This window comes from Tursiops truncatus, chromosome 7 (genome assembly GCF_011762595.2).
Source record: "Tursiops truncatus isolate mTurTru1 chromosome 7, mTurTru1.mat.Y, whole genome shotgun sequence".
Taxonomy (NCBI): Eukaryota; Metazoa; Chordata; class Mammalia; order Artiodactyla; family Delphinidae; genus Tursiops; species Tursiops truncatus.
The window spans coordinates 70153820-70161565 of record NC_047040.1 but is presented as its reverse complement, the minus strand read 5'-3'; positions in this window follow the sequence as shown (position 1 = coordinate 70161565).

The window sequence follows — 7746 nt, the reverse complement described above, 5'->3', positions numbered from 1 at the left end:
ATAATTAAATAAAACCTGTGATTTTTTAAACAATACTCTTTTATACAAAGAAACTTTTCCTTCTTAAACAATGGTTAAAGTATGATGTATTTATAATTATTCTCTACAGCTCTGTCTTTTCTGCCATTCCTCTCTTCACACATCCCACCCATTACAAGGCTACAAACAGTAAACAAAGAACAATCTCTTAAAAATAAAAAAGGGAAATAAATCAAGATATGCCTAGAAAATGCCTTGTACAGATTATGTTCCCCTCTTTGTTTAGAGGCAAAGTAACAAATTTCTATTTAATCCAATGGATACTATTCATACATGTGGTGTTGAGACTACCGTGAACCTAGAGTGTTGGTCCCTCCTGGTAAACTTCTAGGGAGATGCAGCTGGTCATTTCTACCAAGACTTAAAGATAGAATAGTTCTTTGAATGAGTAGATACATCCCATGTTAGGATTTTATCTGATTGTCTTATATTGATTAATATCTGAGTAGATTAATATTTTTCTTTAAGTCTATCTTACTTTGCTTTAATCCCACTAGGTATTAGTATTTATTAATGTATATTCCATTGTGATATATTATTTCCTATTTATTTGCCTCACACATGGTATTTATTGCTGAGACTAAGTCTTGTCCATGCCTTTGTAATTCAAATACAAAAGCATTACTTATCTCTTGTCATTTCTTATTCTCTACTTTTACATATACTTGTATACAATCTAATGTTTTGTTATAAAATTATTTTCCTATTTCTATATTATCATATGAGAAATATTTTAAATAATGAATAAGGAAGAGAAATTCTCACATATGAGAAATTGCCTTAGAAAGAAGGTAAACTTTTTAAACGTTATAAATGCTTAAACTTATGCTTGCTCTATGTAAACTCTCACTTAGATTTCAGCTACAGGCTTTGATCTCCACTTTTTAAAACTTCTAATATCTAAACCAAGTCATTCATTATTTTCTCTGAAGCCTAACTTAATCTGAACAGATTTCTGTCTTGAAAAGACGAAAATTTTTTCATGATTGAGGCCTGAGGTTGTCTCATTCAATGATCTTTTGAGCTGACTTCTAACATTATTAAGAAGCAAATTTAGGCATCACCTGTCCCCTTAGCTTCTACAGAATCTGATCTAGTCAGTAGAAGAACCACTAGCCAAATAATCATTTCATAAAACTTATCACTGTTTTTCAAATTAAAAGGCATTAAGGTAGTAAAATGATACAAAATCTAATGATGGCTACCCTCTTCTGCTCTAACTATTCAAATTAAGAAATAGCCACCCACTTTATCAAGAAGATAAGAATTTTAACTAAATAAGTAGAAAATAAGCTACTTTCATACATTTTTCTATTAAAACACTCCAAGGAAGAAAGAGGCAGGTAAAAACCCTTAAAGCAGGAAAATGCAGCAAGAAATAGGGTGGCTTTTTGCTTGTTTTTCATCATTCATATTATTTTCTTTTTTTTTTTGCGGTATGTGGGCCTCTCACTGCTGTAGCCTCTCCCGTTGCGGAGCACAGGCTTCGGACGCGCAGGCTCCGAACGCGCAGGCTCCGAACGCGCAAGCTCCGGAGGCGGAGGCTCCGGAGGCGGAGGCTCCGGACGCGCAGGCTCAGCGGCCATGGCTCACGGGCCCAGCCACTCCGCGGCATGTGGGATCTTCCCGGACCGGGGTACAAACCCGTGTCCCCTGCATCGGCAGGCGGACTCTCAACCACTGCGCCACCAGGGAAGCCCCTTATTTTCTTTATTCTTTAAATCTACTTCTCTCTCCTCTCCTCCTAAAAGAGTTGTATATCGGGACTTCTCTGTCTGGTGTTCCCACTTGCCGTGAGGCACGGCCAAAAAAAAAACCAGTTGTCTACAATCAGTGGAAAACTGAAGACGTTGTTGTAGACCAGGTAATAAGAGATATGTTAGTGATTTCTAAAAATATGGAAAATCCTACTGAGGTCTTTACAGTCCTTCAGGACATTGGCCTCTCTTACATTCTATTTTCTTACCTCCCTCCACCTCCATTTTTAATCATTACTGACCAAGGCCAGCAGAATAAGTGATACTGTGGGAACTATAACTTTCATTTAAATGTAGTTCAGATTTTGAAACAGTTGATGGTGTAACAGGATAGACAAGATAAGCCCAAAATGAATTTACTTAAAATAGGCTAGTATGGATTATTTAGTTATTCTAGTTATTTTTATAGGTTTGCTTCTTATATAGCTATTTATATACATCCATTACAAATACTATTACATATGAACACATGCACATGAAAGGAGGAAGTGGTCAATTGTTATGCATTAATCAGAAATGGGTTTTAAGAGAAGGGAACTCCACATATCTCAACGTACGGTTGGCTGATAATTTCATGCTTATGGAAAGTTCTAAGGTTATAATAGACCAAAGGACTACCTGAACTTTTTACTTCTAGAAATTGCAGTGTTGTCACAGGAATGATTGTTCCTTATGGAACAACTAAAAAATATATATTGAATGTATAGAAAATTATTATTATATACAATTATTATTATTGGCCTGTTCACCTTAAAATGAAAAATCTCCCTTCTTTGAGCTTTTTTTCAAAGTTTTGTTTCTAATGAACTGGAAATAATTTCACATATAAAGAAGAAAATTTTCTTTCTGTTTTCCATTTCTGTACACAGAACAACAAACATGCACAACAGACATAGACAACAGACAAACACAGTTTGATAACTGAATTATACTTTAGGACTGTTTTTCACACAAATCTAAATAATACACATTGAAAGAAATGTCTGTTGTCAGCTGGAATGGAAATTTTAAATTGTTTTACTAAAAATATAACCAGTCCTCATGTAACCTTCACTCAAAAGAGCCAAGAGCAAGATAAATGCATCCCATGTATTGAAACCACCATTCATCTTTCTAACATTGATGATTTTAGTAATTTTATACTTTAAAAAAAAGTAACAGACTGAAAGGATTATATTTCCCTGTACCTGTATGAAGAAATTAATGAGACTATAAAAATAATTTTATTAGCTAGCATATGTTTCTATAGGAATTGAGCTCCAACAAATCTGGTCTTAATGATCTTTTTCCTTGTCCTTGTTGGGGTGAGTTGGGAAACCCTTCTGATATTTTTTGTACTGATGATACTTCTGTAGTACTTCAAAGTCCAAATAATCTTGAAGATCCCATCTAGCATAACTTTGGTTAAGGATATATTATCTACCTGTAACTGAAAGGCAAAAATAAATTTTTGTTCAAGAATAAGGTGGGAAAAGTATGCTGAGTTACATCTCAAACTTGGTCCATTTCTCTATAGGGTACACTGACTGAACAATTAAACAACTTTTTTCTCCCCAATTTTCTTGGTTAAGTGAACTTCTCACAGTAAAACAAGCCACCTAAATGGTTTTCTTTTGAGATATGAAGTCCTGCAGAGGCATTGGATTATTTTTTTTAAACATCTTTATTGGAGTATAATTGCTTCACAATGTTGTGTTAGTTTCTGCTTTATAACAAAGTGAATCAGCTATACGTATACATATATCCCCATATCCTCTCCCTCTTGCATCTCCCTCCCACCCTCCCTATCCCACCCCTCTAGGTGGTCACAGAGCACCGAGCTGATCTCCCTGTGCTATGCGGTTGCTTCCCACTAGCTACCTATTTTACATTTGGTAGTGTATGTATGTCCATGCCACTCTCTCACTTCATCCCAGCTTACCCTTCCCCCTCCCTGTGTCCTCAAGGCCATTCTCTAGGAGGCATTGGATTATTTTACCCAACACTTTTTGCCGTGACCAACACACGGTTACTTTCTGAACTAGACTGTTACATGCCTTTCATGGTCTAATTTTATAGGTTCTGAGGAATGGGACTTCCACTATTTTCCTGGGAAGACAGTTCTCCAGTGCAGTCCCTCTAATTATTTAAGGTAGGTCTTCATTTCTTTAAAAGAGCCGAGTTATTCAAGTTGGAAAAGCAGCTACTACGTAAGCAGCCTGACTTAAACTGACAAAAGCAAGGAAATTCTGGATCTATAATTCACCTTCCACCCCTTGACCTCGCAAGCCGCCATATTAGCGTGATCACACCAAAATACCAGCTTGTGTTTACAGTTTCATTCCTCCTGATGGCGGACGGGCGCGTGTACACGAGCACTCGCTCTGTGTGCACTGAATAGGATCACGATCCGGAGAGCTGAAAATGTAAACACAAGCTGGTATTATGGTGTGACTGGCGGTTTGTGGTTCTTTGTTTGAATACTTTAAAAATGGGCACCCTGGCAAGAACAAAAGAGGCAGAAAGCAGAACTGCTCTGAAATGGCTTCTCTCATCTTTGTCCCTCCTCAGGTACACCCAAAATAACTTATCCACTTGACGGGGTCTCCAGCAACCATTTGTTTTTGCCTAGTTGGCTACACTTCAACGCAACAGTTTTGTTTTCAAAGCCAGGCCGTTCATTCTTTGCCTTTCGTAATTTTAAATTAGCTTCTGAGTATTTGCAAGCACTATACTTCTGTAGTCATTATTTGCATCAAAATCTTCCACGTGGCAATTTCATGGCAAGGTTTGATGGGTTTAAGCAAGAACCTAAATGTCTTCTGTGGCCTTGTTTTCATATGTGCAAATCAGCAGTGGTTCTTTTACCTCAAATGAGGATTGGCATCAACATAACCCTATCAGACAACATATCTACCTACTGTTCTTGCTTATGCTACTTTAGTCATTGATTTTGAAGTGCAGAAGTTGACCTTAAGAGAAATGTAAAGGGTAGAAAAAAACCCAAAATTATAAACTTTATTTTAGCATAACATCTACTTGCATTGGTGGACCTTTAGTTTTCTCTGCAGTCTTTGTCATTTCTCCATTTTTACACTAAATATGTTCAATCATTGGCTCTCTGCTGTGCACTTTGATTCTGAAATAGATTTACTTGTGGGATGAAGAGATGATCGTATCATTTCAGAGAGAAAATTAAGACATATAAAGAAGGAAGGCTGAAAAAAACTCATTTCCTGAAAAATGTCAAGGTAGCTGATGATATGCTTGGTAAAGTACACTACCTTGTTTTTTAAAAAACAAAACTTTCTCTTTGGAATTAGGTATACCATCACTACCAAAAATCGGTAAGCAAAGGAACAGTGGATAGTGTGGCAGGTCCCTTTTCTTAAATAAAAATTACAGAATCTGATTTTACACCTATTGATGCAGCATTCGCCACTGTAAACTTATTTCTGACAACTGTTTCTTTTGGAATCTAATAAGTAATTGAAAAACAAAAGTGATTTTCTCAATATAATCGAAAGGCAGTTAATGCAAAGACGTAAACACAAACGACTCATGGTTGTAGACAGTTTTGATGCAGACTGCAATACTTAATAAAAGAATAAGAGGGATCCTAGCTTGGGATTTTTAATGAAATGCCACTCAAATGGAAGCAAGTGATTTCAGAAGTGTTGTCAGTCACTTTAGACTGAAAAGAAATAATAAGAAATAGCTTTTAAGATATCAAATAATTTGCACTCAAATACTGTACTATAGCACCTTACCTTTGAATAAGCCAACAATTTGCCTTGTTTGTTTAAAACTTATTGTATTTGATCACTTCACGAAACTGCACAACTTGACTGACCTTTGCCATCTTGTCTCTTTCTTATCTCTCTCCATGTGAGAATGCTCACCAAGAGCGCTTGCAAGCATTCCACAAATTATAACAAATGAACCATATACACCAATACTGACAGATCTGGATCATCTTATTTTCACCTGATATATGTTCAGGCTCAATTGAAAACTAAATTATGGAATGAATAGATATACTGGAAGAGTGAGTTTGGCCTTATCTTACACATATGTTTTGAGAACAGCTGTATGAAGCTATTTTGGAGGTTCAATATCTATGGTAATATGTTCAGATATACAAATAATTAATGTACAAAGCATTGACATTTTCACAGATTTTATCCCCAATATCATATAATTTCATATCTTGTGAGCTGTATTTCATATTCTGGAGGGAAAAGTCTGTGCTACAGGATTTCATAGCTTTAAACTTGAGCTTTTAGTTTTATAGTTTTTTTTTTAATTCTTTTTTTCAAATATACGATTGTAATTTTACAGAAAGTTCAAAACGTCTTTGAGCCTGTAAACATTCTTATGACTCCTCATAATTTGTGTTGGCCCATCTACTTGCTAATGCGATCGCTTTCCTTAGCTACCTCATGCTACTAGTATCTGTTGATAGTAAATACAAACAAACGCAGCCTTTAGGTTAGAAGGCCTTTGGCAAATTTATCTTGTGGAAGCCAGCTAAGGAAGGGAAAATGGGGGTCAGAAAAGCTGCAGCAATGGTCCAATTCTGTATCTGTAGCAATAAGGGTTAAAAAAAAAAACAGGATGGAGGGTTGAAGATGGATGGTGGTCATGACTGTTCAACAACGTGAATGTACTTAATGCTACTGAACTCTACACTTAAAAATGGCTAAAATGGTGAATTTTATATTGTGTATTTTACCACAATAAAAAAGTAGAGGTTAAAACTGACTCTAATGAGAAATTAGGAACTGACTCTAAGAACCTACTTGCCCAATAAAAAAGCAATTTTACTGCGGAAAAGACATATGAAAGCAGGAAAACCAAACTTTTCGTTCCCATTCATTGTAGCAAACACTTAAGAATTCTTTGCCATTGGAGTTTATTCAAACACAAATTATCATGTAAAATAGCCAAAAGTTGATATTAAAGTAAGACAAAGTTTATCAAATATTCTTTAGTCCCTATTCTATATTTTTTATGACTGGCCATCTTTTTTTTCCAGGTTATTTTATTTTATTTATTTATTTTTTGTGTGCGGTACGCGGGCCTCTCACTGTTGTGGCCTCTCCCGTTGTAGAGCACAGGCTCCGGACCCGCAGGCTCAGTGGCCATGGCTCACGGGCCCAGCCGCTGCGCAGCATGTGGGATCTTCCTGGACCGGGGCATGAACCCGTGTCCCCTGCATCGGCAGGCGGACTCTCAACCACTGCGCCACCAGCGAAGCCCTCCAGGTTATTTTTTTAAAGCCCATGCACATAAGCATATAACTTATCTGTATGACTATTTATAAAAATGAAAAGGAATGAAGTTAAAAGAAGTGAAAAATAACACTGCCTTAAATACTAATGAATTTTAAGTAGTTGAAATATTTAAAAGTAAACTATAAGTCATACTGTAGGGCCTACTTTCCTAACTTTTAATAGATTTCTAAAAAAATTCAAACCTTGAAGTGCATGCAATTAGAAACATGCAACAGTGAGGCTAGGCTTAGTCACAGTACTATTTCAATGCAAACTGCTTCTATTTTTGGTGTCCTACAGAGAAATAGAATTAGAATGTTCTAACCTCTGCTCATTCTGTAGGTGAGAGTATAAAGCTGACTGCTTAGAAAATTGGGGTGGGGGGAGTCCTTTCTAACCAATTCTTTCTCATGTTTTATGTATTAGGTGATTGTTTTACTATGATGTGGACGATTAAGGACAAACGATTAATTTTGCATGCATAATCAACTCCAAACTCTCCTGGACAGATTGCCATGAATATGGCCTATCTATGAACATCAGAACATGGTTGATTCTTCGTATTTGTACTATCCTGCTGTTTTTTTGCCCTGCTGTATGGTTTTTAAGGCTAAAACAGAGCAGTGTTACATAAATGTATAGAATCTTAGGGTTGGATGAATTTCAAATTCATCCAGTTCAAGGACCCATTTGAT